The sequence below is a fragment of the Alligator sinensis genome, unplaced genomic scaffold, assembly GCF_000455745.1.
Source record: "Alligator sinensis unplaced genomic scaffold, ASM45574v1 scaffold444_1, whole genome shotgun sequence".
NCBI classification, from domain to species: Eukaryota; Metazoa; Chordata; order Crocodylia; family Alligatoridae; genus Alligator; species Alligator sinensis.
The window spans coordinates 2,163,743-2,187,312 of record NW_005841886.1 but is presented as its reverse complement, the minus strand read 5'-3'; the positions used below and the strand labels follow the sequence as shown (position 1 = coordinate 2,187,312).

Genomic DNA, 23,570 nt, shown 5'->3' with positions numbered 1-23,570 from the left:
CGAGGTCCCTGTGGTGAGGGAGGGAGGGAGTGGGGCACAGACACACACAGACACACACACAGACATACACACACGCAGATGCAGACACAGACAAAGATGTAGACAGACACACAGACAAATACCATCCCCCCAGTGTCTGTGGGGGGAAGGGGTGGGGGTGGAATGTGTCTCTGCGTCTGCTCCCAGGAGCAGGGCAGTGGTGGCCCTCTGAAGGCAACACATGTGCCGCTCGGATGGCCAGACCAGAGGGGCGGGGGGGGGACGGGCTCGCACACGGTGGCCACTGCTGCCACCATCATTGCCCCATGTCATTGCTGTGAGAAAGCAGTGTGGGACATGGCAGCAGTGGCAGTGTGAGGGGGTGATGGTAGCAGGGGCAGCCACCATGTGCGAGCATCACTCCTGTCCAGCCAGCTGGGCGGCACATGTGTGGCCCACAGAGGGGCACTGCTGCCCTCGCCTCCCCGGCCCCGTGCTCCTGGAAGCAGGCACAAAGAGTGAGCTCAGGTGGAGGGTAGGGAGGTGCTACAGTGTACTGTGTGAGGCCGCCAGTGCCCGGCACACTCCTTTCCCCACCCCCAGGGTAAGAAGCAAAGTATGGGAATGCACCAAGGGAGATGCCATCGCCATGCCCCACAGTGCACTCCATCTCCGCCTGCCTGCCCGCTCATACCCCCTACAGCCTTTCTTAGTACCCCTAGGGGTATGCGTAGCCCCAGTTGACCACACCTGCCTTAAAGCACTGTAAGACCTGCAAATTATACATTCTCACAAACTAAGGGGGCACCAGACCTACTGGACATTAAATAAAGTTCTCTCATAAAGCTCCTCAAAAAGAGAACTAATGCAAGGAAAAAGAAATGTTTCCTTTTCTCTATAGTTTCCTGGAGGCCTGGTTCTTTGGATCTGCACAGGACCAAAATCAATTCTCACCTTCTCAAACACAGAGAGAAAAGCAATGAGATTCCCTCCACCCCATTCGCCCACCTTATTACCTGTTTTCTTCAAATGTCCCTCCTTGTTTATGACCCTTCTCTGGAGCACATCAGAATTCCTCCCTAGAAGCTGTTTCTTTCTGATACCATCCTGAATTCCTCCACTAATATCCACCACACAGTCTAGTCACTAGGTGCAAATGTTGTCTCCTTTGCAGTCCCTGCCAGTTTGATCAGCTCTTTTGCAGCACACCTTCCTATCCAATCACACTCCTTTTTAAACCTTCCATACACAACTCACAGGCTCCTGGTTTTGTAGCCGGACCATACAGTAGCCTACATGTTTTCCTCAAGGACTAACTATTCCACAGGACGCTTCAACCCTTCCCCAGGTCTTGGACCCCTGTGGAGTACCAGGAACCTCGAAGGGCCGTACAATGGAGCAGTGACTGGCTGGTGTCTGGACTCTGATACCTCTGAAGGGGAGAGATATCCTGTCATGATAGGATATTTTTTCTTAGCTAAATTCACAGCGAAGACCCAAACAGAAAACAATGCATCTTTTTGGGGGGAATCAAATACCCATTTATATCTCAAGCAAGCAAGCAGTTTAAATGGTTTTAAATACCTTCTTTTACTTATGCTGGATTAATTGGCATGTTGACTAATCCTGAAATGGTATAATTGTAAATAGTATAATTCTTTAAAAAAATAGACCCTGAAAGCGAACCAGGAAGTGATGAGGTTCTCGGAAAAGAAACCACAGAAAAAGACTAGTGTGTGTTTATAACAATGACAGTACCAGCATTTCACCTTCATGTTAATTATTCCATGACATTTTGTGAATATCTAAGTCAAAACAAGATATTGCTAAAACTGAGGCCTGTAGTGTGAATGATATATCTGAAACCATGTTCTTTGGCATTACTGTATTTACCCAAATCCAAGAAAGCTTGAATTTATGATGACCTCCCAATAGTTAGATCTACACATGGGAAATATATAACATTTTAATAATTTTCCATGTGTAGAATCTAATGATTGGAGGGTCATCTTCAATTTGTCCCCTCCCCCTACTCCCTGCTATAGCAGGGAAAGCAGTGGCAGGGGGCAAGCAGAAGCTGGGGCTCAAGTGGCCTATCCCCTGTCCCTTGGTCCCTCCCTTGCCCCGCCCTTCCACTTGCCACCCTTGCCCATCCGCATTGTCTACACCACCTGGTGTTTGCCTCCCCAACACTTTGCCCCCGCTGCAGTGCCTAAACCCCGCATGTTGCTGCTTACCCCCAGGTGCCGCTCCAGTCTTGCTCTGTCCCCACTTGGCAAGCAGCAGTGGTTATGGCAGTGGTAGTTCTGGCCCCAACCCCCACCCAAGCCCAGTCCCATCCTTAGTCACAGGGTTGAAACAGGAGCTGGAGCTGGAGCTGCAGCTGCTGCAACTGCTACTGCCTGGCTGGGTGGGGACTCAAACCACAACGTATTCCATGCTCCCTGATGGAGCTGCCAATGAAGGTAAGCAACAGCAGGAGTGGGGAGAAGCAGAGGCAGCATGGGGGGGCGGAGGTAGTGGCCAGGGGCAGAGGCAGTGCAGCAACTGCCCCATCTTGTATTTAAATCCAATATGAGTGGTTTTCTGAATGTTGGGAATGTTGAATGAGGGGCAAAAAACTCATCTTGTAGTCAAGTACATATCATATATAGCAGAACTGGGCCTGAGTGGTCCACTATATTTCCTTTCCCTCAAACTGTTGACACTTCCAAAATGTTTTGTGTTCTACCTTGGGATGAAGCCAAGACCCATTTTTTTGTAAAAACCAAGAGAACAAGAGAGGGAGAGTCATAGAAGTCCAGGAGAGCCAGGTCAGTGGTAGGTGCAGCACTCGCCCAGGATAGAAGAGATCAAGACTCAAGCACTATTCAGTTATTTTCCCACATACAAAGTGAGTGCTCTAATCACTAGGCCACTGGCTTTTCTGAACTGGGTCTCCTTTGAATTCTCCTGTTGGACGTACTCCACTTTATATAAAAAGTAAATATTCTGATGGGGCCAAAGAGAAAGAGACTAACTCCGTTGTCTAGTGCATGGCTTAGCAACCTTATGGCCCACAGGCTGGATTTGGCCCACAGAGCCACTGGATCTAACCTGTGGATGTAGGGCTTCAGTGGCGGGGGGGGGGCGCTTCCCTCTGCCTCTGACCCAAGCTTGATCATTCCAGCCCACAGTCTGAAAAGGTTGCTGATCACTGGCCTAGTATACAGGACACTTACCAGGCATGTGGGATACTCAGGTTCCAGTCCTTGCTCCAATCACAGCCCTATACTTCGGTGGAGTACTCTGACTACCAGGCTGCATGTTATTCCCCATGCTGTCACCACCCTGCGACGCCACCCTGTGATTCCAGCCTCAACCCCCATCTCTGAACACTACTCCCTGTCCGTGGCCCCATCCCACATAGTGGGTTTTGGTGAGTTGTTGCAGTGGGATGGGGTTGGGGGTGCTGCTGTTGATCCAGCCCAGAACAGCCCATCAAAACTCCCTATGTGGCCCCTGGGCCAAAATAATTGCTTGCCACTGTTCCAGAATATAGCTTTCCCTTTCTCTTTCTACTTTTGATAAAATATTCCATCATGAACCTAAAACAAATATTTCCTAATGAAACTTTCCTTGCAACAGTTACCTACCTACAAAAAGTTTATGTTTTGGTGAACTGGCATTTTCCACCCAAAAAGTAAACCAATATATTAGAGTGGGTAGGAATGTTTCAATCACATGACTCTTACACTACAGTATACACTATCACATGACACAACTACAGAGGATCTGATTTTATCTGGAAATTATGTAACGATGAAAGAAGCAGATTAAAAAAGCAGTTTGTGCTTCCAAAGATGTGGTCATTACAGGCCAGGAGTGAACATTTATCTTCTCCTGAAACATGCAGATGCAAGTGTGCAAGACAATGTTTATCTGGTTATATCTCGCTTTAAGCCTCAGCATCAAAGGGCAAAAGGGGGCTATAAACACATAAAGGGACTTTTACTTTTAGTTCTTGTCACTCCTAAAAAGTTGAAGACAGCACCTAAAGTTCTCTGTCCCAGTCTGATACAGTTTAATTTACCTAATCTCAAATACTTTTTATCCAGCACTGTCCAGATACAGGACTGATACCCTATATGTAAATCAATTACTGTAAATCATATCAATGTAAAATATGCATGCAAATTGAGTGAAATGAGCATGCAAGATTACGTATAAAAAGTGTATTTTCATTATTTTGTTAAGAACTAAGCATGGCATTTATATGTCACCTTTTCTAATTATTCCATGTAAAATGTTAAGGAGACAAGGATTTATGTTGTTTATATTAAACAACAAATGCAACAAAGGTTACACACATGATATATTTTCTTTTTTGTCTTATGACAGTTTCAAAATAATTTAAACTTGTTTCATGCATATTTTACCTCAAGTGGTTCCACATGCTGCAGCATAGGATCATGAAACCAACCATCTGTGACATGCTATCTATATAGTTGCTGTGTGCAGTGGGGTTACTGTTCTTCCAGCCCTAAAATTCTGTGAATTTGTGAATTTGAAATTACACAGAACTCCTGAAACTTGGAAAACAGAAAATTCCTCCAAGTGATTCCATTCAAAATGCTGGGAGCCATGTAAGCAGAAACCTTTCCTTTTCCCAAGAGAAGGCAAAATATGTAGTCAAATCTTTTTGTTTCTATCTCTGCCAGTGTTACAATTCTTTCGCAACTCTTCCTGTGCCCTCCCTGGGTGCATCCACACATGCAGGCACATGCGCTTGCAGCAGTTCAAATAGGAGCAGTGCAAGTTTGGGCTGGGGATTTTTGCCTCAGCACATGTGCCTAGACAAGCACTTTGGTGGGGGGCAAATTGTGCCACTTGGAGCAAGATAACCCTGAGCAGCTCCTCCCAGAACTGTAGCCAGGGGGAGCTAGAGCCTGTGGCCAACACCTGTGCTGGCCCTAGCAATATAAAAACCTGCCCTGGTGAGCAGCTCAGGGCTACTTGACCTCAAGAGCTTCTGAGGCCCGGCCACGTGGTACCTGGGCATACTACCCCTTGTGCCAGCTGGACTGCTGAAGCAGCCCTAACCTGGAGTGGCCCCTGCACCCTCTACCCACTGCAGCAGTCTGGCAGTCGGGGCTGCTGCCTGGCTGTGACCTGCTGCCAACTACGACAGCATCCTCCCCCTTTGACCTGTGGCCCCAAGGCTGAACCCCTGCCAGACCTGGATGGGGTGTCCTCGCTCTGCCATCTGGGCAGCTTTCACACAGAAGATGTGCTCCTTGTGGTGGCCTGCCTTGAACTGTCAACGTGTGTCCCCTTGGCCCCAAATGGCCAAGAGGTCAGCCACCTCATCTGCCCTCCAGCTGGGTCCCCAGTGCTGGCCCTGGACAGGCTCCTTTGCCTGGGTCTTGACTCACCAGTAGAGATCCTGATGTTGCCTGTTTACAAACTGTAAAGACTTTGATAAGAAATCTAAATTCTCTCATTAAAATACCCCAAACAGTGTTCTTCCACTATTAAAATGACATGCCACTATATATAGAGAGATCAGTTGGGCAACGTTTTATTGATATATTTACAAGTGTAAAGCAATATGGAAGGAGGGTTTTGGGGTAGTTTGTGGGTAGGTGTAGGGTTTGTGGGGGTAGGGGGCTAGTGCAGGGGTTTATGGCGGAGTATGTGGGTGAGGGGTTTGTGGGGGTGGCTTGGGGATTTGGGTGTTATGGGTGGATTGTGGGGGGGCTGTGGGGTGGCTGTGTGGGGGGACTGCTCAGGAGCAGTGGGTCCCCTGCCCCCCACAGGGCACAACCCCCACACATAGCACATGGACTGTCCCCCACCGCAGGGCCCACAACTTCCCTCCACAAGGCCACAGCCCCTTCCCCCCCCTTACAGGGCCACAGCTTCCCCCCTGCACAACACATATGCCCCCTCACGGGGCCCACATGCCCCTGTGCAGGGCGCTCATGTGCCCCTGCAGGGCCCTCATGCCTCCACACCCACAGCAGGGCCCACAGCTCACCCCCGCAGCAGCAGCGGCTGTGGGACGCTCAGGGCCCGCTGCAGCCAAAGCCCCCAGTGGCACAGCATGGCCCCGACTGCATATGAGCCAGGGCTGCCTGTTGCAGGGCCAGGCCATATTGGCATGGTGTTGGGCTGTGTGACTTCAGGCAGCACCGGGGCTGCTCAGGCTGTCACCCGGGGCCCAGCTTCACTTGTGGGGACTGCGCATCGCGCTGTGCCAGGTCCTGCGTGCACAGGCCCCACGCATCATCAGGCCAGGCCAGTTCCATGGAGGAAGGACCCGGTGCAGCGCACCAGGTGGTCCCTGTGAGCAGCGCCAGGCCCTGGGTGACAGCCCGAGTGGCCCCAGTGCTGCCTGAAGCCAAAGGGCCCCGCACTGCACTGCTGAGCTGGCCCAGCCCCACAACCACCCCACGCTCACTGCTGCTGCGGGGGTGAGCTGTGGGCCTTGCGGGGGGAGGGGAGGGCTGGGGCCTTGGGGGGGGCTCTGGGCCCTGTGGGGGACCCACGCCACCCTACCAGCCTCTCCACCCACACAGAACCCCCACACATCTACAGAGGCCCCCACAATCCCCCTCATCCACAGCCCCTACCTACCAGAGACAGTGCCTGGGTCACAGCCTTGAGCCACTCCTGCTTGCCCCATGTGCGGACACAGCATGCTAGGGCAGCAGGGGGCACCATTGAGATGTTCTGGCCAGATGCCAGAGTCTCTCTGGAGGTCCAAGCCCTGTCTTGCCTCAGGGCACAGTGGGAAACCATGCCCTGCGCTGCTTTTCTCTAGAGTGTTTTTATTTGATATCTGGAAATCCAGGTATCAAATTTTGAGCCTGCACAGCAAATATGCAGCACAGGGAACATTTTTCCATTCTCAGCGTGCCTTTTGTGGCATCTCAAACTGGTTTGAGACGCCACAAGAGGCACATGCACACTTGTCTGGATGTGCCCTCTGTGGTCAGGGGAAAAAAAAAGGAGGCCAAGATATTTTTGTAAGAAAAATGGACATCGGGCTTTTTTGTAGACAAAATGAATTTTGTTTTTACATTAGACATGCATTTCACAGAGCTTTTTTTTTTTTTAATACCAGATATGTAAAAGCCAGGAAACTAGCCATAGTAGATAGTAGCCAAGATAAGAGATGCTCATACTCCTAAAATGGGGTCAAGGAGTAACAAGTTTCTTCCCATTCTGTTCCAACCTCTGCCACTTTCTCTTTTTATTCAGCCTCAAACAACTTGTATGCTATCAGCCTTTATTCATGCTATCTCTGTTCCATCACCCCAGTCTGCTTCCCTATTTAGCTGTCTTTATCTGGATGTGGCAATCAGCAGAGGTCTTCACATCTCCACTCTAGAAAGAGGGAAACCAAACCCTGGCTATGTAAGTTGTGCATTATACCTTCCAGGACTAGCTAATGATTTTACCTGAACTATACAGCCCAGTCCAGTTCAGAACATTAATACACACATATTTAATTCATACTGGGTTTTAGTTCAGATTAGAAACAGTGAAAAAGTTCCAGAAGAAAAGAAGGTTTCCTGGTATGGGGGGATTTAAAGGAGATGTTTACAGGAGGAAAAACAGGGTGCTTGATAGACAAAAAGAGAAGGACCATTCCAAGTGTCTGGGGCAACATCACTACAAAGCAGGAGTACACAACCTCTACCTGTGGAGTCATGTCATCCAGCCCATAGGGCTCCCCAAGGTTCTGGAAATTTGGTGGCAGGTGAGCAGTGGCAGGGTTAATTGACACTCCCCTGCTGCCAAATTAACAAACCCATGGGGATCCACTTGAGCTGGATAATGTGGCCCTGAATGCTAGATCATGCCAATGCAGGGCCAGATCTGGTAGACGAGTGGTGCATGGGTAGATCAGCGTGGCGGCTGGTGGATAGTGCAAGCCTAGATCTAACAGGTGGGCAGTGTGAGGCTGGATTGGGGTGGCAGGGGGCACAAAGCTGGACCATGGAGTGGAGGGGGACAGGACAGGCAGCCAGATCAGGGGGGCAGACAACTTGGTTGGGGTGGCAGGCATCATATGGCTGGATTGGGGTGGTGCAGAATCAGGCCCACTGACTGACTCCATGTGGGATCTGGTTTGTGGACCAATCCCATGCCACTCATCTGGTCTGCAGAGCCAGAATGTTAGGCAGCACTGGTAGAGAGTAAGTGGACAATGGACAGAAGTGAGTGCAACAGTAAGGAAAGAAAAGTTTGGAAGGAGCTCAGGGAGCAAGGGAAATGAGAACAGCAAACTTGAGATCAATGGAAAAGAAGATTATATAGCATCCAGATAGAGAAGAGGACAAAATGAAAGACAGGAAGTCAAGGGAGGCAGTAGAGAATGACCAGAATGGGTAAAATGAGAAAGAAGAGTGCACATGAAAGGGGACAAGGTAGGATGGCTAGAGAGTAGGGAGTGAAAAATGGCACATGGGAAAGTAGTTATTTTTACTTAATACAACAGGACAATTTTAAGCAGTTCTTTGGCACCACTTGTGAAAAGCAATACCTTCAATTTAAGGCAGTATTCCTTTGCCATTAAACCTCTAGATGTGTTTTGCTTAAGCTTCTCTTGATAAAGCACCCTCATTGAGATAAGGAGGCCATTTTGTCTTTGCTTTTCTTATACAGCAAAACCACCCCAGTACAAAGAAGCTGTCCTCTGACAGGTAGGGAAAAGTTCCAATTCCTGCAATGCTCCTCCGCATTTAATAAAAGGCCTGAACCCACGTGTTAATCAACTTTTAGTATCTAACAAGATTTCTCTCTTTTTAAGCCATATAAAATGGCTTGGAAGTAAATACAGCATAATGCAGTTATGTGCCAAAAGGCCATTTGCCAAGTATTACTTTACTTGTAATAATGTACACTGAAATCAGCATTGCAGTATTTTCTTCATTACATATGTCTGCACATGTATATGGTGACCCAGTTTATGGTGACTGTTTCTTCATTACATCTACTCAGTTGAATATGGTAGTAAGTGCCCTCTGCAACTCATTAGTGTCACAGAGCATCAGGTCTCAGAAGCAGTGGATTCATGTTTCTTTCTCCACCTTTACATCAGAAAGCATTCCCTTTCTTTTTAGATGTCCCCAGCAACCATAAACACACACACTTCTGGCTAGGAGACTGGGGAAAATGGCCTGTGATTTCAACAGTAATGCTGGGCTTCAGTCAAGTGTACTAACTCAACAGAAAAAACAGCTACTAAACCAGCTGTTATGCATAGTGCATGAACCTTAAATACTCTAGAGTCTGCTTCCAAATCCACATTTTTGTGTAAATGCTGCTGTCTGCCCCTAAAATAGTACAGCAAGCAATCACAGAGCTGGTGGAAACCCAAGGGGTATAACTGTTACATAGATAATTAAAAATACATGTTCATTCTATTAACATTCTTTTATAAATTATATGTAGAGCAGGGGTGGGCAAAATATGGCCCATGGGCCAGATCCGGACCACTAGGCACTATCATCTGTCCCAGAGCGCTCCCTAATGAATTGTGCCCTGCCCAGCCCTTCCGCCCACGAGGGTTGGAGCAAGGCAGTCACATGTACACCAACCCAAGTGCCTCGCTCCAGTCCCCCATGGGCAAAAGGGCTGGCCCCGCCAGCAGGGTGGGGCTGCTGCTGCAGGCTTTCCTGGCATCCCGCTCCCTCCGGGCAGTAGGTAGGGAAGGCAGGGGCAGGGCTGCAGCTGAGCAGGAGCGCAGGGCTGGGGATGGCTGCAGCGCAGAGCGCTGGGGTGCGGCAGCAGTGTGGAACTTGGGTGGGCAGGAGTCAGGGGGATGGGGACTCCTCCCATACTTCCCCCATGGTACACAGCCCTTGCAGGCAGCAGCGGTAGCAGCAGCAGTAGGGTGTTTTACTTAGCACTGGTGCTGGGCTCTTGGCTCCAGCCAGTGCTGCGAGGAGTGCAGCCCCCACTGAGCCATTTCTTTCTCTGGTGCTCTGCACTTGCAGGGCACAGGAGGGAAGCTTCAGGCATGAGATTGGGCGGTGGGGGGAAGCAGTCGGCTCCAAGGTGTGGGCCTTCCCTCCTGTGCCCCACAAGTGTAGGGAGCACCGGGGAAACAGACGGCCCAGCGGGGACTGTACTCCGCGCTGTGACATGCAGCCCTGGCCAGAGCCAGGCACCAGTGACCCCGCCTGCTGCTGCGCCATGGGAGGAGTGTGAGGGGGGTCCCTACACCCCTCCCATCCTCCCTGACACCCCACAAACCACACACACACACATCTACCCCCCTCCCCACTGTTGCCTACTTGACTGCAGGAAAGGACAGTGTGTTCCAGAGCCACACACCCACACCCCACAAACGACACAAAACCCCCCAACATACCCTATGCCCCCCACACAGCTACCCCCCCTCACAAACCCCCCCCACACACAGCCCCCCCACACCATACACCCCCTCAATATAAAAAAACTAAGAATGTATTTCTGAGTTATTATGCAATCACCTCTATATACAGTACACAAATACAAATCAAGACAAAAATATATTTTGTAATAAAATTAAAATATGTTACAGTAGGGGATTGACATTTAGTATATGATTTGGTTTTTTATGGTTCTAAGATGGCAACCCCCTCCCTGCAAAAGGTGCATTTCCCGGGGGCAATGGGAAGGACTTCCAGTGGCAAAGGTCAGGGGTAGGGGTGGCGACCAGGGGGTGGGGCACCTCTCAAGGGGCAAGGCTACCCATGTGGCCCTCACAGCTCACCAAATCTTGTTAAATGGCCCTGTCCCCAAAATAAGTGCCTGCCCCTGATGCAAAGTCACAAAGGGAAGGCAGGGAAGGGGGAGCCCAACTGCAGCCCTTCTTTCTTCCACTCTCCTTTATCTTAAGGCCCCTTCTTAGCTCTGAACAGTGTTTCCCAAAGGGTGGGCTGTGCCACTCAGAGAGATGTAAAGAACAGCTAAGAAGGAAGGTTATCTGTGGGCAGACATTGTGGGCACCTGTACACGTGCAGGGACGCTGCTCCAACACGCTGTAATTACAGTGTGTCGGAGCAGACAATTAACTGAGTGTGCAGGAGTGTGCTAATTAGTGTGCTCCAGCAGCCTCCACATCTCGTGTATTCAGTGTCTCCGCACTTCCAAATGTCAAATGAGCTTTAGTTAAGCACCCCCGTCACTATTTTGAAGCGTGGGATGCTGAATACACAAGATGCTGCGGGTGCTTTAATTAAAACAGCACTCAGAGGCGCTCTAATTAAAGGCCCCTCCTCCCATCCCTGGAGTACATATAAAGATGCCAGTGAGACTGCAAGGAAAATAATTGTTTTCATTTTCCTGAACTGGGGTGGCTCACATTTTCAATGCTGGGGATATTGAAATTACACCTTTACACAGTATCACCTGGTGCTAGGAAAACAAAACTGCAAGGGAAACAGTGCAACAACTTCTTGACTGATGCAAAGCTGCTAATATAAGTTGCCTGTTTTTGTCTCAAGTGGTTCATTGGGGCTGGTCTTTTCCAGGCCTATGTTTTAATAAAAGGAACAACACACACGAGAGGGGCAGAAAAACTCTCAACAACACAAAGAAAACAACGATATCTCAGCATGGAGAGGCTTAATGAGTTGACTTTGGGTCAACTCATATGACAAAGGGTTACTTTGTCATATGACTGGTGCACCTGGATTTTTATAGGTCACCTTCATGTACTCTTTACAGGATTTTAGATGGAAGATGGTTACTTTTTATATTTACAACATATCCCTGTCCTTTCTGTCCTTCCACGCGACACTGGTTCTATGAGTGCAAAGTCTACATTTTGCATGCTAAAACTGACACATAGATAGTATGGTGACAGTTGCTATATAAAAACTAAACAGACAGATTCAACAGTGACATCACACTAAATATTGAGAAATACTGGACCAGATCCCCAGATAGGGCAAGCTGGGTTAATTCAGTTGCAGTCCATGAATCTATGTCAACTTCAACCATTTGAGAGATCTGGCCCACTATATAAAACCTTAACAGTGCTGCAAAATTAGCAGGTGGCTTGTTTTCTGTAGGCAGCACCTGAAATAACTTTGGGAAGGTCACCCTTCAAAAATCTTATTTTTACAAATATATATATATATATTTTTTTTAAGCCCACATAGTTTACCTGAAATGACATTTGCAAAATAAATGCTGCTAAGTTGAATGCTGATATGTAAGCTACGTTTCTGAACTATTTTTCTCTAATTATATCTTCCATTTTCACTGCAGTGGCACTGACTAGCAAGAGCAAAACAATTATCCTTAGCCACAAATTAGTAAAAAATATCTGATAATTTCAGCAAATATTTCTTTTCCATTAAACCCAAGACCAACACTGGCAAGATCAGTTCATAATTCTGTAATGAAATGACTAAATACAGTTATTATAATTAGAGCTGAACAACAGTTCTTCATCAAAACATTCAGATTCTATGCAAAGGGAGACTATTAGCATCCAGGGAAGGTTTAGTTTTATAAAACAGATTCAAGGGTAGTGGCACTTTCATATTCTCCAGTAAGGAGAACATGTTTCTCTACTAACACACCTCAGCCTTGGATCTGGGAGCAGTCTGCCTTGGTGACTCTTAAATGATATCAACCTACATATTCACACAATATCAAAAAGAATGTCTAACGGGCTAGTTGTGGGGGAGGTCTACATGAGATGCTTACTGCACAAAAGCCTAATAACACTGTGCAGTAGCGTGGGGGTTAAAAACCATGCTAATAGCCTACTGCACAGTGCTATTAGATTAATGCACACTAAGCATCAAAATAACCATGCGCTGGCATTACTGTGCAGTAACTCTATTTACTGCGCATTTAGTTAGTACTTTATTAAGCAACTACTAAACTAAATGCGCAGTATCTAAGGAGCATTAATGAACGTGTAGACGCACCCACAGTTGCCTTCTAAAGTGGGTTTTAAAATGGGATGTAGATTCCTGTTTTTCTCTGAGTGAGGGGACCATTCAGTGTAAACTTTTACATAGTTTTAGTTTTTCTATCATCTGAATTTTCTGTGTAATTATTCATTTCCTGTCCATAATTTTTTTAAGTAGTATCTCAAATTAGTCTGTCTGAAATTTGTCCACAGCTGTCAACTCCCTTTTTTCTTAATTGCTAAGAGATTATTTTAAGAAATATTATTTTAATTTTAAAAATGTTAAAAAGGATATTTTAACCTAATAGGAGATTTAGATGCACAACACCCATCAATGTCAATGCAAAAAAAGCCTTACTTGCAACATGTATCACATGAAGTGTGAAGCTATACATCCTGGTCAAATTTAATTATTCTAACCGCTGTCTATCCACAACAAATTTGCAGTGAACTGACTTGTGAATATATTTGATGTCAGGAGTAGTTTCTATTAACACACTTTTAGGACTAAGGGCCATTTTGGCAATTACTTTTCATAACTGAAAGTTTATGCTTTATCAGAGACTGGTATTTACATCTCATACATAGAAACTCACCAGGAATTAACCTCTTTGAAAGTAACTGTCACCTTCAATTGCTGTAAGTGCGACTGAAGACACAGGCTGCCTTCAGCTGAGAGGGTTGTCATTTCTTTTCAGCTTATGCACAAAGAAGCTTAAGATGCCCTTCACAAAACTAGTCGTGGCTTCTCATTGTTATCAGTGGGAACAAAGCTGCATTGCCCTCAGGAAAGAAAGCCCCCTATACTGTCAGGAGAATGTGGGGTGGAAGCACTTTTCAACAGGAAGGCAAGAGAGAGCTTTAGGAGGAACAGAAAAAAAGAGAGAGAGGAGGAGGACATCAGGAGAAAAGAGGAAGAGGGGATATTTGGAAACAAAGAATATGGAGGAACATGAAGACAGAACACTATGGAGAGAACAGTTCTCTTTTTACCTGCAAAGGCATCAGAAAATTCAGTGAGCCTGTTTCAAAGAGAAGTTTGAAAAGACAGAAACACAGTAGGGTTTTTCAGAGCCACATGAATAACTTGATATCCTGATATTTTAATGCATTTTTAATTAAGAAAAAACAAAGTTTTGAAACAAAGACTATTTCCAGGAAGCAGTGGAATCCCTAAAAAAGCTCTGATTAATTTCCATCACAATTCAATAATCATCACCCCTCCATCAGACTCTCTCTTGAATACTCCAGCACCATAATTTCCTTTTTAGACACTATGATCAATGGTAAAATACAAACCACCATATACAAGAAACACACAGACCAACATACATAGCTGCACAGAACTAGCAGTCACCCTAAACACACCAAGAAAGCTGTAATATACAGCCAAGCCTTCTGATACCATCAAATTTGCACTGAGGAGAACATCTGTGATCATCGCATCACCAGTCGCACAAGGGCTTTCACTCAACAAGGACACTCCACAAGAGAGATAGACTGCATTTTTTAAAGTGCCACCCAGATACCACGTGAAGAATTGCTGCAGTACAAAAATAAAATCCTCATGAATCACATACCATTAGTTAAAACATACCATCGCTCCCTGGAACCTATACGGAAAATCCTCAAACAATTGCAACCCTTACTAGAAGAAGACCCAATTCTTAAAGAGATCTTCACAGAACTACCCATCCTAGCCTTTAAACAACCACTGAACCTCACCAATCTCATCACCAGAAGCAAATTGCCTATGGCCCAAAACACACCGAATGGATCCTGACCATGCCGGGACAAGAAATGTAAAGTCTACCAACATATCTCCATTACTCCAATAACTACATCCCAAAACAGAACCATCACCATTCCTGGATCTTACACCTGCACCTCCAGAAATGTAATATATCACATCCAGTGCACTAAATGCCCTGTTGGAAAATACGTAAAAGAAACTGAACAACAACTGCATATGAGAATGAACACACACCAAAAATCTATCAAAGACAAAAATATCCAATTACTTGTGGGTGCACACTTCTTACAAGACAACCACTCTCTCTCCAATCTCACAGTTCTAATCCGTCAAAGGGAATTTACAAAACACCTTTCATAGACAAGCCTCCAAACTTCACTTCACTGGATACAAACAAATCATGCACCAAATATAGACATTGGATTTATGCACATTATAACCTGTCTGACACCTGATAACCTCAGGTAACCTCTCTTCATTTTACCAGCTACATTCCATCACCAGGTCGACATTCACCCCTTTTCCCCCACTCTCACACCTATCGTCTCCTGTGGCCTCTGTTCCTCACTGTCACACATTTGCATTTTGACAGACCTGCATTTTGCACATTGGTTTCTATTCCATCCAACACAAAGCAACAGCAGACTCTCCCTATGCCTGAAGAAGGATGTTTGTGCCTGAAAGCTTGCAAAGAACAATTTTTCCAACATTTAGTTGGTCTAATAAAATATATCACATTTAGCCAAAGAACCTTATCTGCCTAAAAAATCTATAGCCTTTCTCTCCATGGCAGTTATTCCTCTTGCAAAGTCTTGACATTATTATGTTATAGTCAGAAACAAGAGACTTCAATGGGAGTTCTGCCAGAATTCAGCGGGAACAGGATTCTGCCCATCGTTTCTGATAATTCGTGTTTTTGATAATGATTTTCTTATTAGTGAAGATAATTTCAAATGACCTGTGAGAGTCCTGAGGAGTAGGAAGCACTCTCCGACAGCAACAGCTCATTTTCTTGTGCAGCTTTCCATGGGAAAAAATATATCTGCTTGCTGGTTGTCTAAATTGGTGTATTTCTAGGCAGTTTTCTTCTTCACTAGCCACTTTCATAGATTTCATAGACATTAGGGCTGGAAGGGACCTTACAAGATCATCAGGTCCAGCCCCATGCCCAAAGGGCAGGCAGTCAGCAGGGGCCAAATGATCCCAGCAAGATAGGCATCCAAGTGTTTCTTAAAGGAATCCAGAGTAGGTGCCTGCACCACCTCTGGGTGAAGTCTTTTCCAGGTCCCGGGGACTCAGACAGTAAAGTTTTACCTTATGTCTAGCCTAAAATGGCTTTCCAAGATTTTGTGACCATTGGATCTAGTTTTCCCTTGGAGTGCCCTGGTGAACAGGCATTCTCCCAGGTCCCAGTGCACACCCCTTATATACTTATAGGCTGCCACCAAGTCACCCCTGAGCCTACACTTTTCCAGGCTGAAGAGTCCCATGCCTCTCAGCCTCTCTGCATAAGGTCTGTTCTCTTGACCTCTAATCATGTACATTGGTCTCCTCTGGACTCTCTCAAGCTTCTCCACATCCTTTCTGAATTGCAGAGCCCAGAAGTGGACACAGTATTCTAGCTGTGGTCTCACCAAGGCCGAGTAAAGTGGGAGGATGACTTCCCAGGTCTTATTTGAGATGCATCAGAAGATGCAGGCCAGAGTTTTGTTTGATTTGCCAGCTATGGTGTCACATTGGTGGCTCATGTTCATCCTGTGGCCAATCATGATTCCCAAGTCTCTTTCAGATGAGGTGCTAGCTAGTGTAGCACTGCTGAGCCTATAAGGGTGGTGTGAGTTCTTTCTCCCAAGGTGGAACACCTTGCATTTCTCAGTGTTGAATGCCATTAGGTTTTGATCTGCCCACCTTGTAAGCCTGTTGAGGTCAGCCTGGATTGCCAGCCTGTCCTCTGGGGTGGCTGCACTTGCCCATAGTTTGGTGTCATCAGCAAACTTAGCCAGTCTTTTTATAACACCCGAGTCCAAATCATTTATAAACACACTGAAGGGTACAGGTCTGAGAATGGAGCCCTGGGGAATGCCATTGGTTACAGTGCACCAAGTTGATTTGGTTCCATCAATTATCACTCTCTAGGTCTGTCCATAGAGCCAGTTCCCCAGTTTGGCAAAGGTGGGAACTCCCTGACCAGCCACAGTGCTAGTCTCCCACCTTCCTCTGGGCACACCGCCTGCCTCTCTTACCTGCCACGTCTTGCTGTTAGATAATTATGGTCTTAATTAGGCGGGAGGCTGCCCTTTGAAAGACCTGTTCTGGGTCTATGTATGCAGCTCCAACCACCCCTGTACTGCATCCCAAGCCTTGCAGATGTTCCTGACAGCTGTGTTTGGCTCCGGCCTGAGGCCAGGCCCAACTCATCACAGTGTTAGGCCTCTTGCTTTCCGCCCTATTCCGGGCCCCATTCATACCACCTCCCTCTCACTGAGGCCTCTCTCTTTCCACTGTGTCTCACGCAGTCTCTCTCTTATTCCCCCTTTGTGCGGCCACACTCATACTGCTCCTCCTTTCCCTTGGGCCACACTCATTCTGCCCTCACCCAGAGGGTCCTCGGGTTTGCTTCCCTGCACTCCCCAGCCAGCAAGCACGCGGCCTCTCGGGCATCTCCCGCTGCCTTCATCCAAGCGAGCCCCTTTGTTTGCACTGTCAAGCCCCCTGCTCACCGAGGCCCACTTCACACCCCCTCTTCACCGGGTCTCATCTCAAGCCCCCGCGTTTGCAGGGCCTTATTACTCCACTCTCTACTCACCCCTCTCTCTAGGGCCTCTTAACTGCCACGCTGGTGCAGGCTGTTAGGTACCCTTTTGCACCCCCACTCTGCACCTCCGCCTCCACTGAGGCACATACTGTGCCCCCTACACTGGGGCCTGGGGTCAAACATTGCTCCGTAGGCTCAGATGCCACTCACTGGCGTGCCTGGCCCACCCGCCTTACTCCCCAGGTTCTTGCACCCCACACGGGCTCAGGTGGCTGCAGCTGTGCCTGGCTCCACTATCCACTCCCCGGGGTCTTACACCCCACATGGGCTCAGGTGCCACACCAGGGCATGCCTGGCCCTCTGCTGCCTCTGATGACAAATAACCCATCCAAAGGTGGGGGCTTAGGTTAAGGCGCCCCTCCTCGCCTTTCACCAGGGAGGTAACTGGCCTCGCATTTCTTGGGGGCTCCCATGCCACTAGGAGCTCCACCAGGCCACCCTTCCTTGGCAGGGTGCAGTTTTAGGTCATGCCCAGGACTAAGAGCCTCCTAGCCATCCTCATAACCTCTTGCCCTTACCTTGTAGTTGTTGTAGGAACAGCAGCTCCACCAGGAGATGTTACTTCGACAGCGTCAGGCAGCAGACTGCTGCCTCCAGCTCTGCTGGCCTGGATCCAAAACGACTGCTCATCAGAGCTGGGGCAACACCTGCCCCAGCTCTTAAAGTGGCAGACATGCGATGTGTTCTGCCACCCACCTTCCCCCTTAAACTGGCTCCTGAAGAGGCTTTCCCTGTTGCTCTGCAAGCAAACTCCCATGGAGCCTGTAATAGCCTTAGAGTGACGAGCATGTCACTGGTGCTCCGCCACACCCCTCCCCGCTTAAAAATGACCCTTGGGGTATTTTCCAGCTGCCTTCCCTGTTAGCTCTTCCCTAGTCAGCTGCAGTCCAAGTCACGTGGCAAGTACCCCAACTGTGCTTCGCCGCACGCAGCCATCGGACCGTGAAATTGTCTAGGCTGCAATTCCTCAATTTTTCCATGAGGACATCGTGGAACACCAGGTAAAAGGCTTTCTTGAAGTGCAAGAATATTATATCTACCTCTTCTCCTTTGTCCAGGTCATGCGTCACCTGGTCATACAAGGAAATCAGGTTGGTCAGACAAGATCTACCCACCACGAAGCTGTGTTGGCTTTCTCTCAGAATATTACCTTCTGCTAGGATGTTGGTAATGGTTTCCTTAATAATTTTTTCCAGGATCTTTCCAGGGATTTTTTCCTGGATCTTCCCTTCTCCCCTTCTTGAAGATAGGCACCACACTGGCCCTCTTCCAATCGTCAGACACCTCGCCCTAGCGCCATGAGTTCTCAAATATCCTCGCCATAGGCTGTGCTATAATGTCAGCTAGTTCCTTTAGCACTTTTGGGTGCATTCCATCCAGGCCGGCTGATTTGTGGATGTCCAGCCTCTTAAGATGTTCCCTCACAAGATCAGTGGTAATGGTGGATGCAGGTTTGCCCTTCCCCTGGTGATCCTGCCTCTTGTCAGGCAGGGTGATCTCACTGGGCTGATGGAAGACTGTCAGCCCTTGATGGTTAGTGAGCTAGAAAACACAACAGATTTCAAACTGTTCCCCTAGAATACAGCAAAAAGCTGCTTTTGAATGGCATGGCATGAAACTTAAAAGATGGGTTCTCTTGGAGTTCCCAATAGGCACTTTTTAATTTTAATTGCTTGTTTAGCTTTTACAATGTTTTCAGCACTTGTGCAAGGCCAAAGGTAAAAGCAACTCCATCCCAAAGAGCTCACTGTCTGAATAACAGTCATAGAGGAGATAGTGCAATACTGAAAAGTCCAAAGAGAGAGGTAGCAGGCATTTATCTTTTGCTTCTGTTTTTATAAACTCACAATTCATGACCTTGGAGTGAGATCTAGGAAGGAGGAGGTGAATGTGATGGCATGTTTCACATCTGATTTCTGCAGCCTATATCAACAGTTACTTAAACATTTTTCTGTTTTATTCACAAGCTTCCATAATAGGGAGCTTATTTTCTTTATTAAGAATATAATAAGAAGATAAGCAGTGCCATATTGGATCCATTAATGCAGTATCCTGTATCTGACAGTGACAACATCAGATGGTTTAGGTATGAACAGGGTGCATCTAGAGCAGGTTCTCAACCAGGGTGCTTGCTGTAAGACCCTTTTAGGGGTGGTATGGTAGACAGGTGGATCTGCCCTGCTTGCCTTAGTACACAGCAAGATTAATGGACCTATCCTCCAAGAATTTGTCTAATCCCTTTACTTTTCTGGAGCACAGTGACAACATTCTCTGTTGGCAAGGAGGTAGAACTTTTATACTTAGAGCTATTAAACTTCATCTACTTTTTTATTTCTTTAAAAAATCTTCAACTAAGTGGCACAAACACTGCCACTCCAAATGAACAGCTCCTTCTAACTTCAATCTGTGTTTAGGACTTGTGTGTTTTTTGTAACATACTATTTTTGGAACTTGCCATACAGTTTATTTCAGAACTCACTCTTTACAATACCCCTGCATCCAGCCCACTCACCCAAGCCTGCCAGCTCATGGCTTACCGCCCATATAAGGGCAAGTCTGAACTGAAGCCTCCGGCAAGGTCTAACCCTCCACCCACTCCCTGTCACCAGAGTGGCCAGTCAGGGGCAGCTGACCCTCCACTTTCCCCACTTAAACCCCTGATCCAGAACAGGACCTGTTTAGGCAACAAGATTCAATCTGACCCAAGACTGCTTTGCTGTTCCCTACAGCTTGCTCTCTGCCACCCACTTTCTGCTGTAACATCCTGTTTGTAGTTCCAGAAATTAGGATCTAATATGAAGAGGATTCTGGTTAAGATGAGGAATAGGCAACAGAAACAGATGACCGCCTATGAAACCCAAAGGTGACATTTTCAATTAAATGACCGTGGGTGATTAAAATCCAGGCTCAAAGCTTTATTTTGTAAATGTGCTTTAGTGTTTTGCACAACTTTCACGTGATAAAATGCAGTCCTCAACAGAAATACTTTTCTGAGTTGAAGTAATTTCTTAACAAGCACTTTCCATCAGTAGACACCAACATGCTTTATACAGGAGATCACTATCTTCATTCCCATTTCACACTGAGCAGTGAAGAAAACTGCCTGAGGTGAACCAACACGTCGGTAGCAGGGCAAGCAATAGAACCCAACCCTTTTCACTCCCAATCACCACTAGCAAGGCCACCTCTCCTTAGACTTGTCACCATAACGGTCTCTTAAAGTACTTTTTCAAACTTCTGATGAAGCAAGTTGTTGTGTTAAAAGAGATTCGATTAAGAATTTTAAGGTCAACTAATGAACCTGAGTATTGGCTTTAAACCTCTAAAAGGGCTTAGTGTTTGGAATGTGATGACAATTATTTTTTTAAATCAATTCATATTTACAGTTAGACTAGGGACAGAAGTTGCACATAAACTGGTTTAAGTGATCAGAAACTGGTTTAAACTTGTAACAGAACATAAGTTCAGTGCACATAAACCAGTTTTAAAATGTTCGAAACTGGTTTAAGATAAACCTGGTTGAATGTAGTATCAGACTTAACTGATTTAGGTCAAAGCAGTTTATGCAACTTCTGCCCCAGACCCCTTCCTGGTTTAAGTTAAATCAGAGTCCCCCAGCATCCCAGCATGCTTTTCAGCCCTGGGCTGGGCTGCCTGGTCCAGAGAGAAGGACTGGACCTGCTCCTCCCCTCCCTAGCCGGGGGCACAGTGTTCCCGGCTGGCTGAGAAGAAGGTGGAGACTGCAGGCAGAGCAGCATCTGCCTGGTCTCCCCCTGCCCCCAACCCTTGCTGCTCAAGCAGGGATTACCCTGCCCTCCCCTCTCCCACAGCACAGACCCTAGCCAGCATCTGGTCACAGTCATGCCACCCCCCATGCTAGCTAATGCTGAGAGGTGTCTGTGTGTATGCATCTCCAATTTCACTGGGACAAAGGCAGAAAGAACAGTGTCCACTTAGGGCTTTCTGGAGCTAATCAAAAGATCAGCTGGTATTGTCCCTCTGTTCCTTCCTTGGAAAAAAGCTGTTTAAGAAGAGCTTGAACTAATGAGAGGCTTTTATTTTCTTGATGGGCTGATAAACTTTGTGTTAATCAGCTCCCTGCTGGCTTGCTTGCACCTTGCTGCAGACAGTATGAAGAAGCAGAGAGAAGGAGACTGAAAAGCTCAGTATCATCAAAAGATGCATGCAGTCCACACAAGCAGTCCTTCCCCCTACCCCCAGAGTGTTAGTTGGGGGCCCAGATCTAGCAACACTTCCGCCCCTTGAGCAGTGAGCCAGAAAAAGCCTGGCAAGGGCTGCTTCCCCTGCCAGGCACACCCCAGCCTGGGACTGTGCAGGTAGGGTTGGGGCTTAAACCCCTCCCTAATCAGAGTGTCCTCCCAGGGCCCGGCCACACCGCCCCTCAGCTCAGCACTATCGGAGGGAAGGGAGGGCTTACTCTAGTGCCGCCCCCCCTAAACTGAGCCACTGCAGGCATGTGCCTGCACTTCTCGATTAAAAGTGAATATCTATCCACTTGCAAATTGGTTCAAACTCTGCAGGTTAGACTAACCTGCAAAGATTGAATCAATTCAGGCTCGGGCTTTCTGAATGTCTGTCCCTAGCCTTCAATACTCAAGATAAGATTTACTACCAGATAATCAAACTAAAAGATGCACATATTTTATGGTAAGAGGTAGTACATGGCTCTTTTCTTGTTTTACAGTTAAATAGCACACTGGCTTTCTTTTCAGCTAGAAGCTGGTTAAAAGTACTCCCAAATGGGCCTCTTCAATTCATATTTTGGGCTTTAAAAGATGACTGCTTTTTCTTTCCTCCTTATTTGATCAGAAATGCCAAAAGTAAAGCCCATAATCTCTGGATGTGAATTGGGAAGAACCACATTGTGTGAAATAGTCATACTCTTTGGCTTTTTTTAAGGGAAGAAGGAAATTGTAGTAAAAAATGTATCCATTTCTCAGATATATATCCAGCAGGATTATTTGTGAATGTCAGGGAGGGGAAAGTCTTTAGATAAATGCAGTATTTTAGGCAGAGATAACTCTCTTTCCTTCTGGTCATTTTGTCAGTGTGTGCTGTGTACAATTCACAAGGAGCACAATGACTAATATGTGCTGAACAATGTCGAGTTGGCACTCACATTTTTTGAGTGCTGCATGTAGAAGCAGAGGGCACTTATTAAAGTTTTAAAATGAATTTATGTTGAAATTCATGATATACCCTTTGTCTTGCCATTTGGGTGCCCTATAAAACAGATGTATAGGGCAAGATTGTACCTAGTACAAAAAGCCAAGTAAAATAACTTTTTACTCTCCAGAGTAGAAGCAGGCAATAAGAAAACAAACTGCAAGCCACCTTTTAAAAATTGTAGCAGCAGCATTATGCCACACTTACAACTTCAACAAAAGTAGGGAAGTATCTTAAAGGTAAAATATAATCCAATCTACAAGTCACCTACAATAAGTAATAACATTGTATATAATCCTTCCGTGTCAGACCATCAAATAATTTGGAAATCACTTTTGACAGAGTTACTATCCATCTACACAGAGTTTCCCATAAAAAGGGTATCACAAGCAGCATATCCACACCCTACCTGTTCACCCAGTGTGTCTTTTTCACTAGCAGAAACAGTCTTTCACCAGCAAGTTCTGGATATTTAGGGCAAAATCTTATTTCTGCTCTACATGCATTTATGTAGTTGCAGTTTTATGGTATTTATGCACAGTTTGGATCTTATTTCTACTTGTAGCAGAACAGGACATCCTTGTATGTGTATCTGCCTTAAGTAAAGCAACAGCAGTGGAGGGTCTTCTGTTTTCTGGACCAATGGCTTAGTGCCTAAGGAGTAGAGACCTGAGTTCTGGGCCTCTTCCACATACTGGGAATTTGAACTTGCTTCTTTCACTTCCCAGAAAGATGCACTAACCACTGGTTTATGACCTAGGCCAGTGATTCTCAACTAGGGTGCCATGACACCGGTAGGTGTGCAGGCATAATTAGCACTGGTAGGTGTGCAAACATAATTCACAAAATAAACCCAGAGATATCAAATAGGGATCTATAATATTAAAAATGTTCTGATCTGTTGTGGTCTTCCTGAGTTCTCTGCAACA

The 23,570-nt window shown here is 46.6% G+C and overlaps 1 protein-coding gene across 8 annotated transcripts in view; it reads right to left on the bottom strand.

Moving 5' to 3' along the window:
* The window catches only part of TANC2 (tetratricopeptide repeat, ankyrin repeat and coiled-coil containing 2), a 774,525-nt gene that overhangs the window by 123,131 nt on the left and 627,824 nt on the right, over positions 1-23,570 (bottom strand). The window lies entirely within an intron of this gene.